Here is an 18,266-nt window from a genome sequence, read left to right as displayed (position 1 = left end):
CTGAATGGCACTGAATATTTTAAAGTAACAACATATGACTGCTATCTCATCTGAAACTCTCCAGAAAAGCTATATCCCCTCGAGGCTATCCCACTGAGTAATATTTTTTAAAATAAATGCATGTCTGTTTTTGGACAGGTTCACATATTGATTTACTTCCAAACCTAATCAGGTCATACTCTCGCAGGCTCGTAGATCCTTGAATAAAGTAATAGGCATCTTTGTACAGGAGCACATAAACATCTGTCAGACACCAGCTATAGCTCAAACTGAATTTGCTACAGAGACAGCTCCTCCAAAAGTGTAGGTCTTTATGTAAGCCACATTAGTAAACTTTCATGCACTGTCCATATTTCAGCCGTTTATTACCCAGATGAGAATGGCAGTCAATCTGCTCCTCACCGCAACAGCTTTCATTGTCTCCTCCAATCTAGGTCACCGCTGTTAAATACCACAGCCTCCCAACTGTGGGAAGTACTGCAGCATGTGTTTTATCAATGAGATGCTATTTGCTTTGATCAGTTCTGCCACATTTCGCTCCCCGCTCTAAAGACAAAATTTTGTTAGCTGCATTTCCAAAAAAAAAAAAAAAAAAAAAAAAAAAATCCATCGTCTTACACGTATCCATCTACTCTGACAATCTCCTTGTGTGCCTTGCTACTGCTCCAGCTATTGCAATGTTGTGTGCATGCCTCAGCTTTTCCTAAAGAGGATTCTGAGCTCTTCCTTTTAACAAAAAACTGACATTTTCCGTGGCCTTATTAAGTGGCTACAGCAGGAGCACAATCAGCGCATTCTGGAATTAACTGGCTCTTAATTCCAGAAGTTCTTAAGCCTGAGCTCTCTATTACTCCCACGCCAGCACAAAACCTAAAGCCTTTGCAAAGAAACATTTCTGTAAAAACACTTTGCAGTTAGGATTAACACAGGTTGGACCTTTATGCAGGGGGAAATTAGTCCCAAGCTCCACTCGCCTCCCCCACATGCCTGTGAAATAACAATTTCTGTCAAATCATTTGTCTTTTCAGCCACGCTTCAGTGAGCTCATGTAGGGGTTATTAGGAGACTTCCCTTGGCCCAAGTTATGAAGGAGGTCAGACAAGATGATCGTAATACATCCCCTCTGGCTTTCAAATACATTAATTAATTAATTTTCTTCGGGACTTCAAAACTTAAGAAGTTCCCTCCCCTGAAACCAGTTTCCATCTGTTTATATAAAAGCAAAGCAGTCTTAGAAAGGATTTGTAACTAAGCCCTGGCATTCCCTAGGTATTTAAGTTCTCCAGAGCCACAAAGTGGGATTTGACAAGAGGATGGCACCTCCCAAACATTGGTTTGACAAAACAAAAGCCATGCTCCCATCCTTAGCTCCTGTTTTATGTCTCTGGAGTCCTGCAATTAATTTTTTCTCCTCCAAAGCAACCAACATAATCATGTTGATGCCTGTGGTGTTGCAAGTGTTAAGCAAAGCCCAAACACAGTAAAAGGGTAAAATGTAAGTGAAAATAGGAGTGAAAAGTGCTGTGATCCTGGAAAACTTAAACCAGTTCAAGTGTAAGGGTCTGCAGTCCCAGGAGAAAATCTTACTCATCCACTGCCCACCTGCCCTCAAAGCCTGGTACAGAGAACTGCAGTGGGACCACACACAAACAGAGAGTGGAAAACCCATCCTTGGCACCAGTGCTCTTTGTACCCTCCAGGGAGAGGGGCCAGGAAATCCTCTGGTGCTGCTCACAGTGTTTTGTACTCATCAGCTCATTTCCCCAGTGGTCAGGGCTGGCGAACATCAGAGGATTCATGTGTCACAGCAGGCACTGCTCTAATTCCGAACAGGAACCCAAGGGACTGATCCAAAACCCACTGATATGCTGCAGCTAACAAGGCCTGCAAGTGAGAACCAGAAAAGGAGCAAGCTGAGGTAAAAGAGAGCTTAAGATACTGACAGAGAGGAGAAAATGAGGAGGAAACAAAAGCAAACAGGAGAGCTGTCGGTGACACTCCATTACAGCAAATTCTATGAAGTGTTCAACAGGAAAATCTAAGCCAGACCGTGCACTGAAATTCTGGCTGCCCTGCCACAGAAAACAACCTCTGTTGGATTGTTCATGGATCTGTCCCTCTCCTCCAGTTTTGCCATTTGCTCCAGAACAGCAGAATGCACTGCTTCCAGTGACAAAGCCAAAGGAGTCTCTTTTATGGCAATCCATGCCAAGCACTGCCTTTTCCTGCCATTTCTTGTATTCCTGCTGCCTGTAAAGGTGAAAGGAATTTTACTGTTCACGTGCACAAACTGAGATACTACACAAACATTTATTCCCCTACAAACCCTCCCCTGGAACCCAGCACCCTTCATCTCCCACTCACTCCCTAAATTACATGGCTTTCTAAGACTCACAGCTGCCTCCAGATCACATATTTAGTTTTGTTTGCTCTAAAATGAGTGTGTACTTCCTTCCACTCCTGATTTTCTACATATTATGATAAAGGAAGGAGTTTTATGTCCTTTATCCAGTTTTCTGTACTATGTCTGTAGTGTCTTCCAGAACAACACTGCCAAATAACCCTTTTTAATTCATCCAATATCAGAAAAATCCCTAGTACTCCAACCACAGCATTTAATTTCCCTTTGTATTTAATTGCTGTAGTTGACTGTATTCATAAAATACTTCTTTTATCTCCTGAAAACAAGAAGCTCTTTTTTTAATAAAATCCTACATGTTACCTAGGCTAATAACACATTTTATTAAGTTTATTGTGGTTTAAACTATGCTTCATTTTTCTGTTTCTAGGGCATGTTACCCAGTTCCTCAGATGGGGTAAATAGCACCACTGAAACTGATTCACCACTGGAAGAGCATCTTGGCAAAAAACTGACCCATAAAATATTTCTAAAGTAAGATTTTTATTAGTATTCCAGTGATGGCAGGAATAATTACTGAAATTCCTCCTGGAAATCACTCCATGTCGTGGTGAATACTGCACTCCACTCCACCAATTATTCACCAGAAGTGCTGTGAATTTTCTACTCACAGAAAATGCTGACCAGATTAAAAAGAAGCTTTTCAAAGGAATGAATTGATTTCATCAACATTTTTAATGGCAAATTACTAACATTTCATTTTAATATTCCAGTTTCTATTTTATATTATGCAGGACAGCACTTATGCAACAATGGCAAAATAGAAGACATGGACTTGCTTTAAAGGATTTTTGAAATATTAAAGGTATGGCATTTGAATTCAGGAAAAACTACATCTCCTCTGCCCATGGAGCAGGGAATGCAACTCCAGCACAGAGAGCTGAAAACCAGGAGCAATCCCAGTGTGTTGGGGGTATAGACAGAACACTCATCACTGCTTTAACTGCACTTTCTGACTCAAAACTCCACTCAAGAGTGCTTTTGTAAGCTTTAGCAGGGTATCACATCAAAAAGGAGCAGGCTTAAAAACTCCACATCATTCCTCTGATACCATGTTAGCAGATAACAGAGGAAATCATTCAGATGGGTCTAGAGATTGCTCAGTGAAGCTGAATTCCCTAATGCTTTTCTCTTAGGAATTGCTCTACTCCAAGACTTCACTGCTCCCAGATTCCCACACTGCTGACCCTGGAGCAGAAAAGAGAAGGAATTTCTGATCACGCTGTGCAAGAACAAACAAGGAACCAAAGTCACAACTACTCCAAGCACAGGCACAGCCCCACCAGCAGGAACTGCCTCACCTCCACTCCAGTCAATGAAGTCACACCAGCACAAAATCAATGGCCTTGCATTTGACTCATATTGGCTAACTCCATTGATTTTAATGGAGTTGGAGTTACACCAATTTTATGCTGGTGCGTCTGCATTAGTGTCAGAGAAGTTATGCCAGCATGACTGATGCAAACAACAGCAGACAAACCAACCCCTCTATGGCTAAAAGTCAGTGTCATTAACTCCGAAGCCACGAGAAAATGCAGATCTGTACATTACCAAAGCAGGGCCTTTGGAATTCAGTTTTGCAAAGCAGAAGAACGGCTCTTTTGTGATCCTCTCGACACCAAAGAAACAGGGACTAAGAAGGCAAAGAGGACAAAGTACACAGCTGGGATCACAGTATTCTGTAATTAGAGCTGTTAAATGATTACTAAAGTGCAGTGGTGCAATCATCACACCGAAGGAAAGGGAGAAGTGTGCAGTCAGGAGCATCACCAGGGACAAGGTAAAAGCAATGTCAGACACCACGTTTCATACTGAAATGCAAATTCCTCACAATCAGAACCTGCGTCTTCTAATTGGAAGAAAAGGTTATGGAATTAAACATCACGCATCCTGGACAGCTCAGCATGTTTTGAAGTGGCACAGTAAGTTGCAGGAATCTTGTTAATCTCCTGGCCTTCATAGAAATATCTTGATTCAGTTCTGGTTTTTTGCTGAATTTCAGGATCATCTTCCTAGTATTTCTAGTGAGACTGAACTGGAACTCACCTTCTCATTCATTCTAAATAAAATAACAGCACCATACCTAACTTAAGCTATACTTTGAAATCTGAAGTAAAGTTTGGAGTGATGCCTTACACTGACCTTCTCTAAGGATGTGAATTTTGCACCAACTTTTCCAAGTCCCTTTGAGGTTTGTTCAGCCACAAGAGTTGACCTGTACATTGTGCCCTTCCATTCTCTGAAGCTTCCTGACACTACAGCAAAGCAGTGCAAACCTTCCTAAGGCCAACAATAACAAAAAGCCCCTTTGCCAGGATCTTTGTTCACTGTTATTTTTCAACACTCAGCCCTGGTTCCCTTGACTGTTAAGTATTAGGAACGCTGATCAAAGGAATTCACCTTGCTGGAAATGGACTTTTGCTTTATTACACCAAACTCAACCACCTGACTCCTACCAAAGTTCACTGTCTAGTGCAGTGAAGGGAAAAAGCAAGAAGCTTCTGGGACTGTATGAATTCACACAAACAGACAATAATTACTTCTACATTCATGTTCACTGACAAATATCAGTATTCTGAACTGTCAGGTGACCTAAGTGTGGCCTTCCCTTCCTGAAGGGAACCCACAAGGAAGACTTTTCATATTTAGTGTCAGGACAAGGGGGAACAGCTTCAAACTGACAGAGAGTAGGTTTAGAGCAGAGATTAGGAAGAAACTCTCTCCTGTGAGGGTGGTGAGGCCCTGGCACGGGTTGCCCAGAGAAGCTGTGGCTGCCCCTGGATCCCTGGAAGTGTCCCAGCCCAGCTGGATGGGGCTTGGAGCAGCCTGGGGTAGTGAGAGGTGCCCCTGCCCATGGCAGAGGGCTTGAAACACCATGAGCTTTCAAGTCCCTCCCAAACCAGGCCATTCTGCGATTCTCTGATGAGTTTTAGCTGCAGAATTACTTTTGACCATTCCATTTGAATAGTTCAGTCTTCAAACCACTCCTGAAAGCAATCCCACAGGAGTGCTGGGATGAACAGCAGGCAGGCTCCTGTGTGATACCAAACAGAAGTATTTGGGGACAGCTGCTAGATTTTACTGGAGAAATTTCAAATAAATAATTTCCTTGGAATCACTTACCTGTTCTCATCTCATTTGTATCTGATTAGGTTATACACTGCTCCACAAATGCCTCTGCTTTCTATCAGCAGGAGTATTAACCATTTTCAAAGGGAGGAAGCATCTTCCCTAAGAAGTTTCCATGCATTTTCTGGTTAAATGTAAGATTCACCAGCATCTCTGAATAATAACAGATAATTTCCACAACTGGAAAATATACTAAAAGAAAAACCAAAGCCACATGACTGTCTAACCCTTGGGACTGTGTGGGCCAGGTGTTGTTTGCTGTATTCCATACAGAGGGACATCCATAGAGGGTCCCCACTGTGACATAACCAGGTGTGCACGACCACCTCACACCCTAAAACAGGAGGAAAGCCCAGGGACACTGCAAAAAGAATCACTTCCAGGAAAAGGAACCCCCAAACCACTGCCAGGCTAACATGTCAGGGAAAAAAAAAAAAAAGTGTTTGATTATTCAGATGGGGAACTCTTAAGCAGTTAAATGAGTACCAGGATCTGCATGAGTGGTAACACATCAGAAAATAATGCTTATTTTCGAAATATTTTTTAAAATCACCAAGCAGCATGCAGCGAGGAACTATTCACCTTCTACTGTCACGCTACAGTTTATTCTCTCTTGGAAGCAATTACAGGACAAATGCCAAGCTACAGAAGGTATTTTTCCAGCAGCAGCATCTGGCTTCTTGGCAGACTCCTCAGGCAATTTTATTGGAAGCTTTAGAGATGCTGTTGGGTCAGTCCTGGTTATACTGCTTCAGAACTGCCTGGCAGATTCTTCTTCCGAGATGTCATAATCCTTCTGATTTACCTTGAAGGAATTAGCACACTTTTATCCATTTCAAAACCAGCTGACCTGCAAGGCATTTCGGGGCTGCCTGCAGAGACACAGTAAAAGTCACTGGTGTAAATCTGTGTGCCTTTGAACCAGCAGAATTTCAGCACCCAGTGCCTGATGCATCATCAAGGAAACAAGGAAGCCATGCAAACATTCTGTGTGTGTGTGCTACCAGTAAATCGAGTGCACTCTTCATGATTAAAGGAAAAAAACACAAGATGCAGGAAAGATTAACTAGTTAAAAAACAGAAAGAGGTAGGAATCTGCTCCTTCCAACTCCTCCATAAAGGGCAGGAGGGGTTGGTGGAAGGGAAGACAGAGATGTCCTCTGCTCCCCCCTACCCACCCCTTCCCCCTCGCCAGCCCCAGCTAAGATTTGCATTATTCTGCAGCTGTGATCATTATTAATCCTCATGCAGAAGGATGAAAGACAAGATGCTGGTTTTGCCCGCCCTCTCTGCCTACCAACAAAATCAAGTCCACAAGGGAAAGGCTTTCTGTCAGTTTGGGGCTGTCCTCTGGGATTCATACAGAGAAAAGGGACAGAATGCTATAAAAAGAGAATTTATAGTCCATAACACAGGTGGGACCTTCCTACTTATAAAGACTTTTGTGCATCCGTTCACATGAAATGTACTATATAAAAAAAAAATGCAGATGTGCTCATTACTACTGCTTTTTTTTTTTTTTTTAAGGGATTCCCAGATGTGCTTGAATGGTTATTTTCTCTCAGAAAGGTTTCAGAAAGTCCCACAAAACTCTGTACCAGGTTATTTTCTAGGAAAAAGAGTCCCAATGCCCAAAGGTAAATACTAAAGGAGCAAGTAATGTACTCTGTAATTTAATAAAGGGCTACAGATCTTGGATTTTCAGTAACAGGAGTATTCACTGAGCAGCGCAAGAGCAGACTGACAGCACTAAGGAAGATACACATATCCAGGTCAAACAAAAAGCCAAACAGAGCTCTGTCATCAGCCCAGTGCAAATAAATCCAACCAGACACAGACTTGAGACTTGGCTAATGTGAATTGACTAACAGAATTCCATTTTATGCAGGGAAAAACATGTTCTGATTGGGAGCCAGCGGTGCTCACAAGTTCTAAGTGTAGGTATCACTAGGGCCAGGTGAACCATGAAGTGTACTCATCTGAATTTTATCCATATCAAACATTTATCCTGTCCAGAAATTACCTTCCCAGATTTAAACCAAGTATTCACTCTCATTACTGCCTACAACTTTTGGACATCCCTATTGATTAATTAAAATTTCTGCAGAACCACAGTACTCATTGACAAGGCAGCCTGTCCTTTAAAATGCTGTGCTGTGGCACACACTGAAAAAATCAATTATTTAGGCTCCAGTACATGAACAGAAGTTACTGGCACAGTAGAAACCAAGCCATATTTTAGGGGAGTTGTAGCACAGATTCCCTTGTTTACCAGCTGGTTCCTGTGAAGTGCTGAGCAGTCTCCATGATCAGGTGAACATTTGGATACACAGTAAAAACTGGATTTCCACTGATGCCCTAGATTTCACTGACTACACAAAAGAGATGAAAGCTGAACACAGAGGCAAACAGAAGTTTCCTGGATGCAGCAAAGATCTAAAATATTTTCATGAATTGCCTTTGATTCTACAGTCTCAACAAGGCCTGTAAACTGAGAGAGCGAACAGGAATAACCATCAAATGGGTGCACTTCAGTACAGCAAAGAAAATCAATTAAAAATAGAAGCAAAACGTTGCTCTCCCTTGTACACTGCTCTCCCGAAACACCTGGCACACTTAAAGCAATGTACATTACATTCAAGGCTAATATACCCTGATCTGAATAAAGCCCTTGCTGTAATGAGAAACAGTTGTTTTGCCAGGCGAGTTTAAAGCCAAAAGGTGAAGAATTCCAAATCCAATTAAAACGAGAGGGAATTCAGGAATGCACAATTTAATTACTCCACTTGGAAGGTAGCCAGGACCACTGGGTTAAGCACCCATGGCCTTCTGAAAGGGCCAGGGGAACTCAAAGGAATTCCAGTGGTCAGGCCCCCAGCTCCTTTCTCCTTTGAGCAGGGCACCCCTGGCACTGCCCTGCAGCTGAGCCCCAGGGAAGAACCAGCTCCTGAATCCCAGCCTTTCCAGCAGCTCCTGCCTCCCAAAGCCCAGCTGCAGGCAGGCCTGGCCTTGCCCAGCTTGTGAAACCAGGCAGGCTCTCAGCACAGGGTGAGGCTGCAGATGATGCCCAGTCAAAGCCATTTGGATAAATACATGCTCAATGAAGTTACTGCCTGTGCACCACTTTAACATTTTGGTTTGGGCTTTTTTTCAGATCAGCAGACTAAATGGCAGGCAGTTAATAATATTAATTTTGGAAGAAGTGTGATGTTTGTGTTACCCACTCAAGTTAATTAACGAAAATAATGACAGAGTTACAAAATCAGGGATGATTAAGAACTTGAAGACCATCCGACCCACTCCTCTGCCAAGGAGGATTTGTTCTTAGCAGCACATTAATTCTGTTCTTCAGCAAACCTTTCCAAATCACAGGAGCAGCAAGAGTCCCATCAGAGGGGTTCACACTTTCAGGCTGATTCAGAGGAAGAAGTAAAACCTGGGAAGAGAAATCCCACCAACCCCCTATCATTATTCTCAGTTAACTGCTCAGAGATTATCTTGAGCAATTACTCTCATCCCTTACTGCACACACATTCCAAATACCTGTAATCCTCACTCTGCCTGTGCTAAACCAATCCATCCCCTTCAGGTAAGATCTAATGGTAAAATCACATTCCACTGGGTTTATATCCCACACTATTACAGTCTCCATTATTAAATACTGCTTATTAGTTTGTACTTACAAAGTCAGGGAGGTGTGATTTTATTGCTTGCAAATCATCCTTACGTGAGCCTTACGCTGTGCTTACATTTCACCCTGCTCTTCCAGATAAGCTTTTTGCTTTCTGCATATTTAAGTAGTAACTCTAATTATCCCCACTTGATTGCCCTCCTCTTGCAAAGCCTTTCCACAGGATCATCTGCAGTGAATACTTCATCCTACTTTGATTTTAAGAAGCCTAAGATACATTATATTCTTTAATTTTAAAAAGAGCACAGAGATGTTTCTTTTAAAAAATAAGATGCATAATGGATTTCTTCCTCAGATATATTTTTATCAAAAACACTGCAAGAAGGGCAGAATAATGATTTTTATTACATGACAGAACAGTGCCTAGCAATAAAATCAATTAAAAATTAGAAAACCAAAAAACAACCAACAAGAGACTACTGACACAGTATCAACACAGGCAAAGAGAAGTTCACTGAATTTTCTAAAAATATTGCTTCTTTTGCAAACAATGCTTAGAAGAGTTTTCTAGATTTATTTCAAATAACAGTCACAGAAAAGACTTTATACTTGAACTCACAGGTACACAGAAGCTACAGGCACCTACACAGGAGCTGAAATTAACGGTACTTAATCCATTAGCTCAGGTAGTCCAACTAAGGAAATGTACATTACAGTAGCCCAAAACATGTCAATAAAATCTGAGTTAAACCTAATACTTTTGACAAGGAATTTATGAGTCTTTCTGACCATTTTTAAGGAGATTTGGCTACTGATGATGTTTGATTTAATTACAGGGCTGTCTGGTAAGCACGATGTGTTAAAGCTGTGTGATATCTCCCTTCATGAGCTCTGGCTTTAGCTCCTTACCAAAGTGAAGTGCCAGGGCTGACATCTTGGACGACACATGCAGGAGCAATGACACACAGAGCTCAAGCTCCAAGACCTTGTCCTGCTGCCCCAAGGCATGAGATCATCCCTCCTCCTCCTCCTCCTCACCAAGCAATGACCACAGACTGTGACTGCCTTTAGCTCACAGCCCTGACTTTGATCCTCCAGCAGGGACTGTCTGTACCTAAAGGTGTCACACGAAAAGAGAAGTTACTCTGTGACTGCACCCACAACTTTTCATTCCACCTGGACAATGATAAATTCAGCATCTCTTTACTGATGCGCTTGGCTCTGGAACCGCAATTTACTTTTTTCTTTTTTTTTTTTTGTGTGAGTAATTCCATGCAGGAAAAAGCAGCAGCACAGGTGTGCAACAACCACACTGCAGCACCTTCCGGAATTTGGCTCCAAAGCTGCATTCCTTCAGCACCTACTCTGGCAAAAGTTACATCAGCAATGTGGGATTTGGGTCTGGCAGCAGGGACTCTCTTTCAAACATGACCTGGGAAAAACAGGATAGGAAAGGAAAGCACAATGTTCAATTCTAGCTGTGACTTTCAGGTCTCTGTGTCAAAGTGGTGTCAGAATGTGCTTGGAAAGACAAAACATAGTCCTGAGCTGTGAATGCTCAGATCATTCACTACTTCTCTAAATAATAAATTACTGAGCACTACTTTAGTAAATAAAACCAACCAACCACACAGAGACTTCATGGTGTATCTTTAAACCAAAGATTTCCTTTGGGAAATAGTCTTAATTCCATACAGAGAGACATCCATAGAGGGTCCCCACTGTGACATAACCAGGTGTGCACGACCACCTCACACCCTAAAACAGGAGGAAAGCCCAGGGACACTGCAAAAAGAATCACTTCCAGGAAAAGGAACCCCCAAACCACTGCCAGGCTAACATGTCAGGAGGAAAAAAAAAAAGTGTTTGATTATTCAGATGGGGAACTCTTAAGCAGCCAAATGAGTACAAGGATCTGCATGAGTTATATGAAAACACACATCAGAAAACAATGGGAAATATGACATTCAAGAAGAAAAAAAAAAAAAGTCTTTCTCTCATCTCCTCTGCTCCTCCCCATGAATTACAACCCACTGGAGATGTGACACCACCTGTGGGACACAACGAAGTACCAGGCTCAGCCCTGAGCCAGCTGGTTTCAGGTGCAACACTGAGGAGAGCAGCATTCCCCATACGGAGGCCCAGCTCAAGGTCTTGTGCTGTCCAAGAAGGTGACAGAGAGCCTGAAGATAAAGTTACACTGATAACTGATGTTGAACACCTCAAGGCAAATACTTCATATTGTAATAGCCATTAAAATATTGGTTTTTTTCACCAAACAGGCATTCCTATCAGCACTGAAGTCGGGAAGGACAACCAGATTATCAGCAATCACAGGTGAGGAAGCCCAGCCTTCAGCAGCTCAGCAACCTTCCAACAGTCTGTTTAAGAATATTCAGAATATTATTGGAAGAATAATTCTGCCTGAAACTCAGTAAGTAAGTCCCAGATTTTTTGATATGAAGTAATTTGATTCTATTTTTAGCCATTAAAGAACATTTGGATTAACAGATTGAAAAAAGTTCATTCACAGCTTTAAATATACATATATATGACTGTTACAAACTCTTTCCCCTGCTGCCCATAAAACTAACAAAATCAAGGCAAAAATTACATTTACATATTCCTGAAAATATTTTTAAATCATCATTAACACGTGGGATTTCATATTATCTTACTTATGAGCCCAAAGTTCTATCCTGAATGCCATTTCTATAGAAATTGAGTGCCATGCATTATTACCAAGTTGCAATTTTACTGTCTGTGTAAAAATACCCTGGCAGCATTCAGGCAAATTAAATTTAAAATTAAACTTCAAGCCTTTGCATGCCACCATAATATTTCAGGCAACAATTTCAAGAAAGGGAAAGCAGAAAACAGACTGTGCATATACTATAGTTCAAAATAGATTTCTCATGTCAAATGGCACAGTTTTTCCTTTTTTTTCCATTAAAGAGTTATTTCAAATCTTCTGCTGAATATATTTACATGCCTAATGAAACCTCCTCAGTGATTCTTCTTGAATCACTCTATATGCTTTAACACTGCATACACTGATAGTGTACACATACATACAAATGCACACATAAATGCATGCACTCATGCACACAATATTCATGCAAAAAGAATTAATGGAATTTTTTGACTGGATGCTACCCCCTGTAAATATGTTAAATGTGAACAGTGCTCATGGCTGGGTTCATTAACTAAAAATGCTGCTGTTGTCTGCACAATTCATGTTGCTCATGTGAGAAGGGATGACATGTAAAATGCTAATTTACAGACTCAGTTCTTTTCAATTTACCATCAGGGCTCTCTCTCCATGAGGAAAATCAGGGGTCACTCACTACAATTCTCAGGGAATAACTTGGGCTAAGACCTCACTCAGCACCTGGAGATATAACTCTGCAGGGAGTCTTCTCCAAGAAAAAGTGGAGAGAAAAGAAAAAAAGAATGTTCTGAATGAGCTCCAAACACATTTTCTGGCATGTTCTCATGGAAAAATAATATCCCAAAAGCCACAGTCCACTGACTGGCAATCATCCCATCTTCCAAGGGAAGAGTCATTATATTTTAGATTAGCAGTTGATGTTGCAGATAACTCTTCTCACAACTTCAGCTGTTCATCACCTATTTCTCCTCCAGTCTTCTTCCTAAATTCCCTGTGTCTTGAGCACCCGCAGTCAGCTCACATCCCATCTGAAAGTCACTCTGAACACACAGAACCAAGCACAGAACTTCACTTTATCAATTAAGTGTCCCCATTATAGGTCGATGCAGCGTTTATGAACAGGTACAATTAAGAGGTGACCTTCAAAACCCCATTATTTCCCCAAAAAACCCAGAACAGCCGTAGCACCAAGACATTCCAAGATTTCACTCCACCACAGCTGTACCACTGCCTCTTCTACAAATGCCTTTGACACCCAACGACTTCAGAGACCACAAATGCTAACTTGCTGCTTAACAATTAATAAATACTTAAGTAATTGATGCATTTACAATTTCTGAGCAGGCTCATCAGTGGTTTTGTTTCCCTTTCCTGGTTGCATCTCTGTGCTGTATTTAACTTTCCACAGGGTCTCACCACCTCCCTGCCCCCTTGGTGTACAATTTATTTTGGTTTCAAAGACCTCTTCTCTACAGGACAAGTTTTCAGCAGGACTGTAACGCTTTTAAATTCTTTCCTGTAACCTCTGTGTTAAGTTTATCAGGGCAGTCGTTAAGGCTGAGCACTTTGAGTCTGATGGGTTTATCTAGGCTAGCCCAACTCCAGCTAATTGCATTCAATTTGACATTCTCCAAGCACTGACAGTCCTCATTCAAGCCGAGTGTGAAAGTTTTTAAATTAGCTTTCACAGTTTGATTCACAGACAGCAAATGCAAAATGGCACAGGATTAATTTTTTTTCCCCCCCAACAACACAGTGTAACAAAATAGCCCAAAGGCTATCTTACTTCATTTGCTTTAACTATTAGGGAAGATTCACAGCACAATGTTCCAACAGAGACAAAAGCTCCAGAGGACTTTCAAAGCTCAGTATTGCCCCCATTAATTAAAGTGCCATACATTTGTACAGCCTTTCCACTTTGTCGCTGGATGTTAAAATGAAGTCCAGGCCAGTTCAGACAAGCCACGGCCATTACTGCTTAAAACGTGAACATACCAATACATTATTTTCAATTTTATTACAGATCACATTTTTAATACCTAATAAAGTATGGCACTGGACTTAAAATGGGCTATAGGGAAACCCGTATTTTCTTGGGGAAGTAAAATCCCGACTTCCCATGTAATCTGACAGTATGCCTTTTGATCAGTCTGCCTTCACAAGTTAAAAAGAAAACCAGAATATTTAACTACCTATTGCAACAGTGATTTGGTCACTCCCAGCCAATAGTGGCAGAGCAGGATGGAAATTCAGCTTTCTTGGCACTCTTTATTATTGGGTGTGTTTGAGCAGCTCCATCAACAAACTGAAAGATTCATTATAGGCAAGCCATCATAAAATACTCTACACTCAGTATTTAGGAGAAAAATATTTCTCCAGTCTCAGTGGAAAAGTAAAATCTTCACTAACAGTTTAGTTTATCTCGCCAAAGTACGTATCACAATATTTTACATAAGGTCCAAAACTCATAAACAATCTTTAATTCAAATTAGTTCTAATACTCTAATAACTACTAATTCCAATATAATCCTATAACTGTACCATCTGCAACTCACATTTCAGATGGGGAACTATCTTAAGGTATGAAAATTATTTCTAGTGAAATTTAAAAGCAAACATTTGCATGCACAGATAAGATTCCAGCTTCATCCTCCACATTCCAGGTATTTACAGCCAAGGATACACAGGTCACGTGTGACAAACTGTAAAGTCAAAGGCCCATCTGTAAATGTCAAAATGTTAGTCACCGTGGTGGATGGAATTTAGGTACCTCTTGCCAGGATTCAGAGTAGTAATCTCAAATATCAACCCAGTTTTATGAGTATTTTCTATTAAGAAGTTACATATTTGCACTGCAGTGACTGTATACATAGTAAATATATACAATATATTTATGATATTTATGATGAATAATACAGTAAATATTTTGTAAATAAGAAGCCTTTTTTTTTTTCACAAGCAAAGGATGCGAGGAAATGTAAAAATTTTACAAAACAATCCACTCTGTCTGTTTAGGGAAATTTACAGCCAGACCTAGGAAATAGGAATTCCATTGTGTGAACAGAACTAAGTCAGAGCCCAAACCAGGCAGGAGCAGGCTGTGAAAAGTGAGCCCTGACAGTGCTGGGCAGGCTTGGACAGTGGCCTTGGAAGCAGAGCTGTCACAGTTGGCACACGAGCACCACTCCTGCTGCCTGGATTAAAGTGCACTTGGGTACAGCTACAAAGGCCAGAAATGCAGCTCTCCATGGTAATACAGAGCAATTTGGATATGCCTTTATAGTCATTTCATGAAATCTTTCCTGATGTAATGAAATGAAAGATTAAATTCACTGAATTAAACAGATCAGAAAAATCTAAGTTAACACTGACAAAATACAGTTCAGAAAAATATATTATTTTTAAAAATACAACTACTTTTCTTATGCCTTAAGACCATTATATCTTGTGTGTAACTAAAGACAGTATAAATCCTTACACAATAATGAATTACACCCTTTAAAATAAAACACAGCCCACCCTAAATGGAACTTCTTCGGCGGCAAGTACAACTCAAATGTTCTTTGAATTAACCTCCAAAACTTACAAAGCTTCATCAACTCAGAGGGAAAATAACCACAGGTTATTGGAGAGCTAAGCTTGTCAGAAACTGCAAAAGAGAGACAATCTAATTGTCACTGGAAGCAATGAACACATTCCTCAGGTCACTTCATGCCAGGTGCTAACAGACCTCAGAACACATTCATGTGACACTCCAATGTTTGCCAATATCGGTGCTTAAGGAACTTTGAATGCTATCCAACTGTAAAAATGCCACAGTACAACTGATCAGTGCTGATCATGAAAGTCTCACAGAGTATTCTCATTTCTAAAACAAAGTAACATTGGGAAAAAATCCAGATTTGGTAGAAGCGAATTTTCAGTGGATTCCTGGTGATTCCAGAGCAGGGACAGAGCATTCACAAGCATCTGCTAAATAAAGTATCTCCCTCCAGCACAGACACTGGCATTAGTTGGAGGTAAAGACATTAAATTTCAGCATAATCTTGGCTATTCTTTGAAGATTTCAGCGGATAAAAACAATTCCTGATAATAAAGACTAAGGGCCAAAGCAACTTGTAGGAAAGCCATTACAAAGTGCACTAAAGGCACCAAACACAATATACTGTACATTTCCAGATACACCTCATCTGTTTTGACAGTTTTATACTTATTATACTAATTTTCTATTAAGCTCTTCAGACATTTTGTTTTTTTCTTTCCTCTGGGCACTGTAAGACAGGGACCTGATAGGGACCAGCAGAGACCTTGTTTTGACAAGTCTTTCTGCAGAAAAAAAATGGACACATGCAGTCAGATCTATCTTCAGACAGCCAAAAATGGCTTCTGGAATTTTTACTTTCTATTAAGTGAACTTCAATTGCAATCCACAGACAAAATACTGCCTTTGAGTTCCACAACCACTGTCCCAAATAATTATAATTTCCCTCAAATAATAAGGGAAAAATCTAGAACTGTCAAGTGTGTTTAACAGAGATGAGGGAGCACTGCAGAAGATGAGGAAAGTCAGATATGAGGAGATGCTACAGACCAGCTGTTCTCCGAGTGCCTGAAATTAACAGCTGGCTGACAATTGCTGGGGTTTCCCACGTAACTTGCCAACCTAAAACATTCCCATGTAAAAGCTTAGAGTGCTAATGACAAACAAAACATCTCCTTTTAAAGGTATTTTGTTTGTTTCAAAATAACATGACACTGACACTTAGGATTTTTTTTTTCCCCTGCTGAACTCCTGTTCTGAAAAAAGTACAGCCCACATCCTTTCTGAGGCTGTTTTTTCTCCATTTCCAACTGGAAAGCTCCGTTTTGGCCTCACTGGGACACAGCTCCTTGAAATAACGGAGTTTACTGCGAGGGATGGGCAGTATTTTATCTCCTTGCATTTGGCAGGAGTAGACTTCACTTCAGGCTATCGAGGGCTGTTTTTAGCCTGAAATTACCTTACAATGCTTAACTAAATCAGTTTATTACCTAACAATATGCTTTACATTTTACTGTCCTAGTGCAAAATAAAGTCATTGCTCAAGTGGCAAATCCTCAAAATGAATGAACATGCTGAGTTTCCGAAATGTTTGGTTTTCTTTCAAGGTAGTATCAAGCTACTTCTGTTTTCTCACTGAGTTCAGTGCATTTTATTTTGATGGCTCTGAAAGAATCACCAGGTAGAAACCCTTCAGCTCTGCTTTGAATTACTCCTACTTCCAAGACAACCAGCACGAAACAGTAGCACACATCCAAGAAGTGGAATTCCCATGAGATGTTACACTTGCATGAGTAGCAGTTAACGCCAGCTGCAGCAGCCAGAATATGAATTTTCCCATTGCTGAAATTTTAGAAAGCAAAACATAAAAGTGAAGGCAGCTTTATCATTACCTGCCTGTTCTCATTTCAGAAAGCCGGTTCCCCTTACCTTCTTTAAGTATCTACTAACAATTTTTTTCATTGCAGTTCATCTTGAAAATTAATCATCATAAATTTAAAACCGTTTTCTTGCACATCTGTCAGGTTGGTAGTGCTGTTTCATTTATTACAAGACCACATGATGCATCAGAGCTCAGTATTTGAACATGACATATTTTCACTTTGTTGTGATACCACATTCGAAAATTGTTCCTATCAATCTTTCACTGGAGCCAAAACTTAACTGTCTTGTTCACTGAAACATTAAATGCCAAGTCACACAGATGAATAAAAGCATTTGCAAGATGCAAACATTTGCAAAAGTTTCCTGTTGAAAGGGTCTGTAGAAGAGAATCCACCAAAGTGAACCGAGCCCAGTCAGTATCAAAATAATAATAATTTGTAATCATCTTGCTCATCAGATCTCATTGAAACTTAAATGATTTCATTAACAGGCTGAACTTTTAAGTAGAATTTTGGAAGTGTTTACAGCCCTGATTTCCAAACAGCATTACAACTGCTGTGCACCTGCCAGTCTCAGCTCATGCACTGCTCCACACCCGGGATTTTCTGCATCGCTCCCAGCCAGGAGCCAAACCCCAAACAAACAGGCCAGGTACTTACAGTCCCCACAATGCATCATTTTCCCTCTAAACAGTGGCAGCAAACAGGCACCTCCAACACTGTATTACTTTCTTGCCTCGTTCATGACGATGTCACACACAGGTTCTTTGATTCTGGAAGAGAAGCATTTCCCAGGTTCTGAGGACAGAGGTACCCCGGCCGATCCATCATGCTTTGTGTGCTAATGATAGACTCATGCAGACGAGGCACCAGGAGCACTCAGAGGCAGCAGGCATGAAAAGGAGTGAATCAACTGTCAGGGGTTGTGATCTGAAGGACTGCAAGGCTGTGATTAGAATTTTCAATCAGGACTTCCACAATCCATCACGCTG

At 40.8% G+C, this 18,266-nt stretch overlaps 1 protein-coding gene and 1 long non-coding RNA gene across 4 annotated transcripts in view; one reads left to right on the top strand and one right to left on the bottom strand.

The window, feature by feature from the left end:
- DAB1 (DAB adaptor protein 1) overlaps positions 1–18,266 on the bottom strand; it is a 143,523-nt gene that overhangs the window by 106,451 nt on the left and 18,806 nt on the right. Inside the window, exons 1-2 of one of the 3 annotated variants that reach the window (XM_053950876.1) lie at positions 5,543–5,608; positions 3,971–4,052 (exon numbers count right to left, since the gene is read on the bottom strand). The exons of the other annotated variants lie outside the window; for them this stretch is intronic. The gene's annotated coding sequence lies outside the window, so the exon portion shown is untranslated. Of the gene's footprint in view, positions 1–3,970; positions 4,053–5,542; positions 5,609–18,266 lie in introns of those variants that run through there. 3 annotated transcript variants of the gene reach the window in all.
- Positions 5,961–7,347, top strand: LOC128792444 (uncharacterized). The gene is made up of 3 exons (XR_008432413.1): positions 5,961–6,635; positions 6,773–6,963; positions 7,076–7,347. It is a non-coding gene; the product is annotated as an uncharacterized LOC128792444 (long non-coding RNA).

The sequence above is a fragment of the Vidua chalybeata genome, chromosome 9 (genome assembly GCF_026979565.1).
Source record: "Vidua chalybeata isolate OUT-0048 chromosome 9, bVidCha1 merged haplotype, whole genome shotgun sequence".
Lineage (NCBI taxonomy): Eukaryota > Metazoa > Chordata > Aves > Passeriformes > Viduidae > Vidua > Vidua chalybeata.
This window is presented reverse-complemented; position numbering and strand designations above follow the sequence as displayed.